Genomic DNA, 10,677 nt, shown 5'->3' on the forward strand with positions numbered 1-10,677 from the left:
AGCCATCCCAACAGCTTGTAAGTCTTAAGACTGTTGCCTGTTTCAAACATTCCCATGGATCACCTACTTGCTGAGAGGCTAAACAATCTAGCCCATATGTGGGGGGGGGGGGGGTTTGGTACATTGAAATGATACACTTGAAAGTGGGTAGGATAAAATAAACAAATATTGTTCATCCTGAAATAATTCCATTTAGAAAGCTGCTTGAGGATGCCCTTCGGCTCTCAGAAAGAGCATTGTTGTCACGTGTAAAGTGAGGAGATGAACTTTGCTCGTGGCTTTTGGGTAAATAAACAGGGACAGAAAAGAATTGTCAAAACTAGGTGAGGTGGGTGCCCAAACTGTGATCTGGGGAGGTGGGGCAATATTGGATGGTTGTTTTTATTTTGATTATATATTTTGTGGTTTTATATTTTGATTTCCCCCCCCCCCCTGTGAAGCGCCCTGAGACCTCCGGGTATAGGGTGATATATAAATACAATAAATAAGAACCATAAAATTGTAGAGTTAGAAGGGACCACAAGTGTCATCTAGACCAACCCCCTTCAACACAGGAAACTAAATAAGTTAATCTAGCTACTTTTTGCAGGAAGATGGAGTAGGCAGGCTGCCTAAGTGAGCAACTGATACGATAATCTTTATTGTCGTTGTCCTATACAGAACAACGAAATTGAAAAAAATCTACATCAGACATTCAAAAACCAACAAGCCTGCTATCCCAGCTATCCCAGCCAGGTTAGCCCCCTAAAAACTCTGATACCCCATAATTAAATACAATATACTCCCATAGAGACAGACTACCTTACACTGCGTTTAAAACCAAAATCACATTTGGATAGAAACTGTTTCTCAGGTGGCTAGTCCTAGTCTTTATAACCCTGTACCTTCTTCCAGAAGGCAGAAGCTGAAAGAGATCATTTCCGGGGTGTGCACTATCCTGCACTATCTCTGCAGCTTTCTTATGACACCTGGAGGCGTAGATTTGATCCAAGGTGGGAAGAGTGCACACTTGGGGCACACATAGGGCAACTGGAGACTCCTGAAGCCTGTGGGTCAAGGCTCTAAGGCCCATGGGCAGGATAAGAGCTTCCTTTGGTGCTAATCTGACTCACTTGCCTGACGTTTTAGGATCCCAGGAAAGTTTCCTTACTCGCTTTCAGAGGTGTGGCTGGTGTCATGGACTGGTTGGACGCAGAGGAATGGTGAGAGGCATCAGCTGGGGAACCCCCAAGGGGAAAAGGTTCAGAGCCAAGGAGTTGATGGTGGGACAATGATGAGGGGTCAGAGGGAGAAGAGAGAGAAGACCAGGAGGAGGGGGTGATCTTCAGGCCCTAGCTAGTGGCAGAGGCCAGTTTGTTGCTTCCCATCAGCTCTCCACTGAATGATGGCACAGTATATTTTCATACTACCACTAAACCTTTTGGTTCAGCAATCTGTACCAAACTGGGCACATGCACCTGGGCTGCTGGGCCTGTGACGTGACTCCGTGCAGGTGAAGCCTTCAGCAGAACGTCAGCAAACACATTCCCTCCCCAACAAGGAGGGGAAATGAACATTTTTGTCTTCTCTGCAAAAAAACAACAACCTGTCGCTCGCCCTGGTTCCAAGACACGGGCCTGCCTGCCTTTGTTTTCTGTCCATTTTGCTCCTACAAAATAGATTGGTTCTTGAAAAAAAAAACCACCGGATGATTGCTCATTCAAGGGCTGCAACATCAAAGGCTGGCTGGTCCTTGAGACGCACCAAGAACATAAGGTCAGGTGGGCGCATTTTGAAAAGTCAAGTCACAAACACTTTGGGAGAGAAAGGAAGACACTTAATGCCACCTGAATGAGGGCGAGGGTGGTGTGTGGCTTAAATGGTTTTACAATTCAATTTTCCAGTGGTTTAGGAAAGGTTAATATAACTCTTTTCCTTCCTCTGAGATGTAGTTTACAGGCCAGACCATTCAGGATCGTAATAGTTCCTTGCAACAAAGTATATATATTCAGTGCTTTTTTTCTAAAAAAATAAATGTTTAGGGGTACTCTCATTTTCCTATTCATATTGAAATACTGCCCTCAGTGAGGCCAAACTTAGATTCACAAAATGTTTAGGGGTATGCGTACCCCTACGTGCCCCCCCCAAAAAAACACTGTATACATTCAGTTCCTGCCACTGGATCATTTCATATTTTTACTTCTATCTCCTTAGGCATAGTGAGAAAGCCGCCTCAGGCAACTGACTTTGGGCATTGTGAGAGGGCATCAAATCATGGGCGTAGCCTGGATTTTTGTTGGGGGGGCAGACCTTTTGTTGGGGGGGGCAGAACCTCAGTTTGCTATGTATTTTTTAAAATTTCTATTGATCGGGGGGGGGGGCAGCTGCCCCTGCCTGCCACCCCCCTTGGCTACGCCCATGTATCAAATTGTTAATTATTTTTTCTGTTCTGTTTTCATTTGCTGAGAGCAGGGAGAGATGCTTATGGGATTTTCTGTCTCAGGGGCCAGCCTTGGGTATTATTGATGCCTTGACTGGAGAAGGCATTTGCCACTCTCCCCTGACAGCAAATAAATAAATAAATAAATGTTCACAGGAACATGAGATGCTGCCTTCTGCCATTGGTCCATATAGCTTAGTATTATCTACACTGACTGGCAGCAGCTGTCCAGGTTTTCAGACAGAAGTCTCTCCTGGCAGCCCTAGCTGGAGATGCTGAGGATTAAAGCTGGGACCTTTTGCATGCGAAATACTGTATTTTTCGCTCTGTAAGACGCACCAGACCACAAAACGCACCTAGTTTTTGGAGGAGGAAAACAAGGAAAAAAATCTGAATCTCAGAAGCCAGAACAGCAAGAGGGATCGCTGCGCAGTGAAAGCAGCAATCCCTCTTGCTGTTCTGGCTCCTGGGATAGCTGCGCAGCCTGCATTCACTCCATAAGATGCACACACATTTCCCCTTACTTTTTAGGAGGGAAAAAGTCTTATAGAGCAAAAAATACGGTAAGCACTATGCCTGAGCTACAGGCCTGTATTCAGCTGGCCTTGGATGCAGCCTGCTTTAGGGGGGGTTACTGTATAAGGGCAGTCTCCCCTCCCCAGCTGACATGGCGATAGGTGCGTCACATAGTCTTCAGATGTTAAGTGTGCCTAGACGCATTTTTATAAAGGAGAAAAGCATGTTTAGTGGCATCCTATTGCGTTGGTCTGCACTGACCCCTAATGGGAAGCAAAGAGCATGGCAGTGGCTCTGGAGGAAATGCTAGGAATGTTTAACTCACATCTCTGTCCTTCGGTTCATTAAGAAGGAGATTGTGGTAATTCAAGGTGAAAATCATGTTAGACGCCTGAATTACAGTTAAGGCAAAGCTGTGAACTTATTATTCAAAAGAGGATTTGGGCTGCACCTTGAGTGCGTTTTTTTTTTAATCATTGTCTTCAAAGGAGCACTGCTAAATTATACATCACCAAGCAGGTCCTTGACAGATGTAAATGCAGGGAAGCAAAGACTGCATTATAAATCGGAGCTGAGCAAAATGAAATTAAAATGTAATTGATTCAGGGGGGAAACCCTACAGAAAGTGGGATCAATAAAGAGCTGCCTGCATGTATTTATAGTTCCGCCCACACCCCAAAACGTTAGCAAGGTGGGATTCTTTGGGGGAGGGGAGAGCCAAAAAACAAAGAAGTTTGTTTTCATTGTTGTAGTTGTTGAGGGAGATATTATTCATATAATATTAACACGCACAAGAAGCATATTGTCAAAATGTCAAAGCTAAGGAACAGGCGAAACGCTTCAGGCACCTGGTTGCTTTTTCGTTAATGGAAAGCATAGCTATGACTTCATTTGAAAGAATAACAAAGGGCATGGACTGAGCAAACATGATGCAGAAACTTTGCTGAAGCTAAGCTGTGGCATCTGAATATAGACTGCATTTTTAATCAAGGCATATATTGGCTTATATTTGATCAGGTTCCTAAATTAAATGGGCTTAGATTTTCAAATGTTTCATGCCAGGCAAGAAGGCCAACTGTTTATAGAGAAAACCTTGGCCATTCTCCTAAGACAAGGGGCCCCCCTTTGATTTATAGCAGAAAACAATTCTCAAAGTCATAAAAGCTGGAATTACAGGTTAAAGAGCAAGGTTACGGAAAATAAAACCATGTGCCTTAAACTTGAGCCAGATCTTCTTTCTAAGGTTAAAAGGCCAAGACCAAATGGAGAAGCATCTAGCTGGCAGAAAGAGAGGCTTTTTGGGAAGTCTTTTTAAAGCATTTTTGGGAAGTCTTTTAAAACTGTTTCTTTCTTAAACTGAGAGAGTTAAAAAGAGCAATAAATGTTGGGAAAGGCAACTGGCTTGGCTGGGGAAGAAGAAGCTTCTTCCTATTTTATTTTGAGGCTGGAAAGGAGGGTGAAAGGGGGGGGTGAACTGAAGAGGTTCCTTTTAAAAGCTGTTTTTTACTGAGTTCCTTCCTTTTTACTTTGAGAAGCTTTATTCTTTTAAAAGGTTACCTATGATAATGTATGAAATATATTGGTTTAAATGTAATTATGCAAAGGATCTAGAAAGAAAGAAATGTTAAATTCTTATTTCATAGAGTCATATTGCTGTAGGAGACCAGGGGGGCAGATGAGCCTAGCTCCCTGCCAGAAATGAGACGCCATCCGAGCAGTTCTGATATATATGGTTGTCAGACATTTGTTTAAAGACCTCCAAAAGGAGATATTTCATTGATGATGCATGAGAATATGAACCCAAGGTCTCTGACATCTGTTCAAGATAAAAATTTAAGATTAACCATTTGTTTTAGAAGGCAATAGGGCAAGGAGGGCAAAGAGGTGAGCTGGTAATTAAGATTCCTTGTTGAGACACATGTAAAGATATATTAATACTTGTTTGTCAATTATAAATGGAAGGAAATATAGCTCTTTGTCTCCCATAAAAGGCAATAGGAAATGAGTGTATTTTTGTGATTGGTCATACCAATCAGCCAATAGGAATTCCAACCAGGCTGGTTGGACAGATGCAGCCAGAGGAGAAGCAAAGGGGGCTGGATTAAGGAAATATAAGTGCTGGCCATAATGGCAGGAGGCCAGGCCAGAGCTTGGTAATCATATACCACTGTGCCTCACATTTATTTGTCTGACAAATAAATTATTATTTTAATTTCTCTGTTGCTGCGTTGAATATTTCATTCCAGCTAAGCGTTAACCACAAGCAGGGTGCTACATTTTATGGTGCCGTGACTCGGATAAGTGGTCTGCTGGAACGCAGCCCCTTCGCCTACTGAGCAGGGTACAAGACAGAGGATCACTCACTGCCTACTCAGCGCGCAATGGAAAATTTTTTTCCAGGGGAACGCAGCAGTCTCGTCTGTCTGATACCCTGCCCACCGACGGCGACGGACCGGGGGGAAACGGAACCAGCTAAGGGTAAGTGCACTAAAGGGTTTTGGCCCTCCAATTAATTGGGAGGAAGAGAAGTCCTGATCAAACTTCTGCGTCTCAGTAAAGGGGAACTGAGTACGCTAGGTGGCTGGGTACATCAGATGGTGATCTGGTGTAGGGCAAAAGGGAAGATTGGGAGGTAGAGTGTGGGTGAAGTATCTTGCGCATTGCATGTGTGAGAAAGTACAATGTGTAACTGACCTAAGTGTGGAGTGAGTACTACTTCGTTTCCCAGTAAGGTGTGTGTGTGAGTGACTGAGTGGATACTTCACAGGGCCATACAATGGGAATTGGGGGTTCAAAGGGGGAAATACACCTCTTGAATGTATGTTAAATAATTTTAAGAAAGCCTTCTCAGGGGCATATGGAGTCAAAATGACGCCAGGGCGCTTGAGAACGTTATGTGAACTAGAATGGCCAAAACAAAATACTGAATGGCCATTTCAAGGAACCTTTGATATAAATTTAGTAAGCAAACTTTGGTCTAACATCACCAAAGAAACTGGAGGGTGCCCAGAACAATTTTCATATATAGATTCCTGGCTGAGCACATTAAATAAAAATCCTCCATGGATAAGGGAATGCAAAGTCCAACGATGCAAATTATTGGCTGTAAAAGCCAAAGCTAGGAAAGGAATCTTGCCAAACAAATTCAAACCCTCCACCAGTTGTAACCCCAAGGCAAGAAAGTGGAATGAATAATGGGGGTGGAGTCATAGAACTTGATTCCTTGATAGATTATGATAAATATCTTCAGGAGGCATTGGAGTCCTATAATGAAGCCCAAGCAGAAGTGGTTATTCCACCTGTGAGTCCCAGTAGAACTCCATCTACAGTCTCCTTTAGTGGAACAACTGATTGCCTACCCTAAACCCCTGTACATCTATTATTACAGAAGTTACAGGGAGACCTTAATCGGTCAGCAAGCAATACAGCTAGGCGTATAGAGCTGCCAAAAGAACGCCTTGGGACAGATACCATCCCCTATGATTTGAGGCCCCTAGAGCAAAGCGAAGAGAAAGGTCACGTAGTAGCCCCTCTTAGAAGAGTATTTGATGCACTTGAGGAGCCTGTGCTGGTTAATGGGCAACCTGGACCACGGCCACCTCGAACTTCGACCCTGCAATGTATTCCATTCACAACTACAGTCTGATGAATTGGAAAACGCCCCATCTTTCGCAGAAAAACCTCAGGCTATGATGGACTTGGTGACTTCAATAGTAAAATACTCATAGTCCTACTTGGACAGATTGTCGCCAGCTCCTGAATACTCTCTTCACCACTGAGGAAAGGAGAGACGTAATTAAAAAGGTACAGATATATTTGCGTGAGCAGGCCAGAGTGGGAAATATTTATAATATTGACCGTCATCTCCAGGACAACTATCCCTTGGAAGATCCTAATTGGGATCCAAACAATGCGATTTACCTGGCCAGACTTACCACCTACCGCCAGACGCTTGTGCAAGGTATTTGCAGGGCATGCCAGAAGCCCACTAATATGTCTAAAGTCTCAGGAGGGTAGATGTGTTACCCATAACACTGTTTCGTGTTCGGTGCGCACCCACAAAAAGACTTAAGTTGTCACCTTTTGAGCTCCTGTATGGGAGGCCGCCCTCCTTTGTTCAGGATATTCCAACTGACCTCAAACAAATAGGAGACCATGTGACACAGGGATAAGTGCAATCTCTCTCCCGTGTTTTTGTCTCTCTCCCGTGTTTGTTTGTTTGTTGTTGTTTTTTTCTTAACAGGTGGGCCCTCAAGCACACGCCGTGCAGCATTGCCAAGCCGATTCATCAGCTCCAGGCTGGCATAGCATATGGGTGAAAGAGTGGAAAACGTGATCCACTTGCACCTAAGTGGCGTAGACCTTACACCGTCTTGCTTTCTACTCCAACAGCGGTGAAGGTAGCTGAGGTGACCCCCTGGATTCATCACTCTCGTTTGAAGAAGTCTGAAGGCAGTTGGACGTGCAAAGGTGACCCCTCTAATCCTTTAAAACTGACTCTCTCCAAAAACCCCTGTACCTAGCCCTACGGGGAACGGGCTAGGTCACGGGCAACATTAGACGACCGGCCTGCTGCAGCCACAACTTGGAAGCTGGCTGACCTGCGCACGCCTGAAGCTTGAGGAGCATCTGAACCAGCGATTGTGAAAGGGAAGATTCTCTTATACAATTGATTGACTGCCCCCTTGTGGAACAATTATCAGAGATATTACACATTGGGGATCCTTGGGATATATGTTTTGGTCTTGGTGGTTCCCCATTTCTGTCACTGGGGGAATTATATTGGGACTAATAGTTTTATGCTATCACAATAAGGTAATCTTTTGTGGAAGGAATGCATATGCTAGACATCAACATGATTTTATTATTAATCCTGATCCCTTGGTAAGGGGAAGGGTCCTTGAATCTGACCAAATTTGTTAAATATGGATTCAGCCATGACCACAATATGTGGGTAGGCTTAGCTGAAATGGTAGCCAATGTTGCAAATAGGACCAATTGCCTTGTTTGCTCTCTTGGGCCAGATGATTCAGAGGGAGGTATGCCCTTATTACTGATACCATTAAATGCCATTGGTATGGTAAGCGAAATGCCACACCAAACAGAAGTACAGAATTTCCCCGGATGGAACTCAACTATACCTGTACAAGGGGAATTCTGTGTACATAAATCATCAGATGCAGCTGATTCTACCATGATAGGCTCTTCTCATTGTCACTATACTTGGGATTATATTAAGAATAGTCATACCTGGGCACACGGTACTACCTATCGAACTCGGAATACCTTGCCCTGTGCACCTCCTTTTATTCATGCATGGAAAGTGGTATGGAACATAACTGTGACAGAGAAAGGCAATCTAACATACTGCACTGTGAACTCTATACCCCTTTTGATATTTCGCCTTATACACTCCACATACCAAAAAAACCTCAGACCCGATGGTTGTGGTGGATATGTGGAGAATGGGCATACAAGAAACTCCCTTCCAAATGGAGTGGGACTTGTTTCCTGGGATGGGTATTACCACCAATGTGGATTTGCCCACTAGTTCAGCTAAGCGAACACGAAGGAATGCTGATATTTCTCGTATAGCAGGAGGAAGTACCCAAAGTTGGAGCGGTACTAATGATTGGCCACCAGAGCGCATTATAGCCTATTATGATCCTGCCTCCTGGAATCCTGGTGAGCTCATACAAGGGGCACGGGATCCTATTTATAATCTAAACAGAATAATTCGATTACAAGCAGTAGTGGAACTTGTAACCAATGCAACGGCCCAGAGTTTGAGACTTATTGCATAACAGCTGGATGAAAGTAGAGCCGCTATTTTGCAGCTGAAAATGGGAATGGATTATGTACTTGCCAGGCAGGGAGGCCTATGTGGAGTCTTGAACTTGACAGGGAATGCCTGTTGCTTTAACATTTCTGATAATGGTGAGGCAATCCGTGTGTTGGCCACAAAGATGGAGAATATAGCACATGTCCCAGTATAAACATGGGAAGGATGGGATATGGGATGGCTCACCAATTGGTTACTTAATGTCACAGGACTCAAAGGGATACTATTGTCTTGCTTGTTTTTCTTGACGGTAGTAATAATGGTTTTATGTATGATGCCATGTATCATCTCATGTTTTAGACGTACAATTAGCAAGATGATTTCGAATGAAACTCTACCTCATATCATGGCCCTATACAGAGCTTTAACTTAGGAAGATCAAGCTATCAAGGACGCTTTGTAGCCAGGTCCTTGAGCTTGAAAGGGGGGAATGTGGCATCTGAATATAGACTGCATTTTTAATCAAGGCATATATTGGCTTATATTTGATCAGGTTCCTAAATTAAATGGGCTTAGATTTTCAAATGTTTCATGCCAGGCAAGAAGGCCAACTGTTTATAGAGAAAACCTTGGCCATTCTCCTAAGACAAGGGGCCCCCCTTTGATTTATAGCAGAAAACAATTCTCAAAGTCATAAAAGCTGGAATTACAGGTTAAAGAGCAAGGTTACGGAAAATAAAACCATGTGCCTTAAACTTGAGCCAGATCTTCTTTCTAAGGTTAAAAGGCCAAGACCAAATGGAGAAGCATCTAGCTGGCAGAAAGAGAGGCTTTTTGGGAAGTCTTTTTAAAGCATTTTTGGGAAGTCTTTTAAAACTGTTTCTTTCTTAAACTGAGAGAGTTAAAAAGAGCAATAAATGTTGGGAAAGGCAACTGGCTTGGCTGGGGAAGAAGAAGCTTCTTCCTATTTTATTTTGAGGCTGGAAAGGAGGGTGAAAGGGGGGGGTGAACTGAAGAGGTTCCTTTTAAAAGCTGTTTTTTACTGAGTTCCTTCCTTTTTACTTTGAGAAGCTTTATTCTTTTAAAAGGTTACCTATGATAATGTATGAAATATATTGGTTTAAATGTAATTATGCAAAGGATCTAGAAAGAAAGAAATGTTAAATTCTTATTTCATAGAGTCATATTGCTGTAGGAGACCAGGGGGGCAGATGAGCCTAGCTCCCTGCCAGAAATGAGACGCCATCCGAGCAGTTCTGATATATATGGTTGTCAGACATTTGTTTAAAGACCTCCAAAAGGAGATATTTCATTGATGATGCATGAGAATATGAACCCAAGGTCTCTGACATCTGTTCAAGATAAAAATTTAAGATTAACCATTTGTTTTAGAAGGCAATAGGGCAAGGAGGGCAAAGAGGTGAGCTGGTAATTAAGATTCCTTGTTGAGACACATGTAAAGATATATTAATACTTGTTTGTCAATTATAAATGGAAGGAAATATAGCTCTTTGTCTCCCATAAAAGGCAATAGGAAATGAGTGTATTTTTGTGATTGGTCATACCAATCAGCCAATAGGAATTCCAACCAGGCTGGTTGGACAGATGCAGCCAGAGGAGAAGCAAAGGGGGCTGGATTAAGGAAATATAAGTGCTGGCCATAATGGCAGGAGGCCAGGCCAGAGCTTGGTAATCATATACCACTGTGCCTCACATTTATTTGTCTGACAAATAAATTATTATTTTAATTTCTCTGTTGCTGCGTTGAATATTTCATTCCAGCTAAGCGTTAACCACAAGCAGGGTGCTACAAAGCAGGTCTGGGTTTGGTCAGTGCTTGGATGGGAGGCACCAGGAAATACCACATTGAGCCCCATCATGGGAGAAAAGCGAGATATGAATGTATTAAAATACGTAATAATTTTTAAAAGCATATTGCTACAGTCTCTCCACGTCTGAG

At 43.1% G+C, this 10,677-nt stretch overlaps 1 long non-coding RNA gene across 1 annotated transcript; it reads left to right on the forward strand.

Annotated features, from left to right (window-relative positions):
- The first annotated feature begins 3,886 nt into the window (after window positions 1–3,886).
- LOC144328048 (uncharacterized) lies at window positions 3,887–10,472 on the forward strand. Its single transcript, XR_013393285.1, has 2 exons — window positions 3,887–5,413; window positions 7,328–10,472. It is a non-coding gene; the product is annotated as an uncharacterized LOC144328048 (long non-coding RNA).
- The last annotated feature ends 205 nt before the right edge of the window (window positions 10,473–10,677 follow it).

This window comes from Podarcis muralis, chromosome 6, assembly GCF_964188315.1.
Source record: "Podarcis muralis chromosome 6, rPodMur119.hap1.1, whole genome shotgun sequence".
NCBI lineage: Eukaryota > Metazoa > Chordata > Lepidosauria > Squamata > Lacertidae > Podarcis > Podarcis muralis.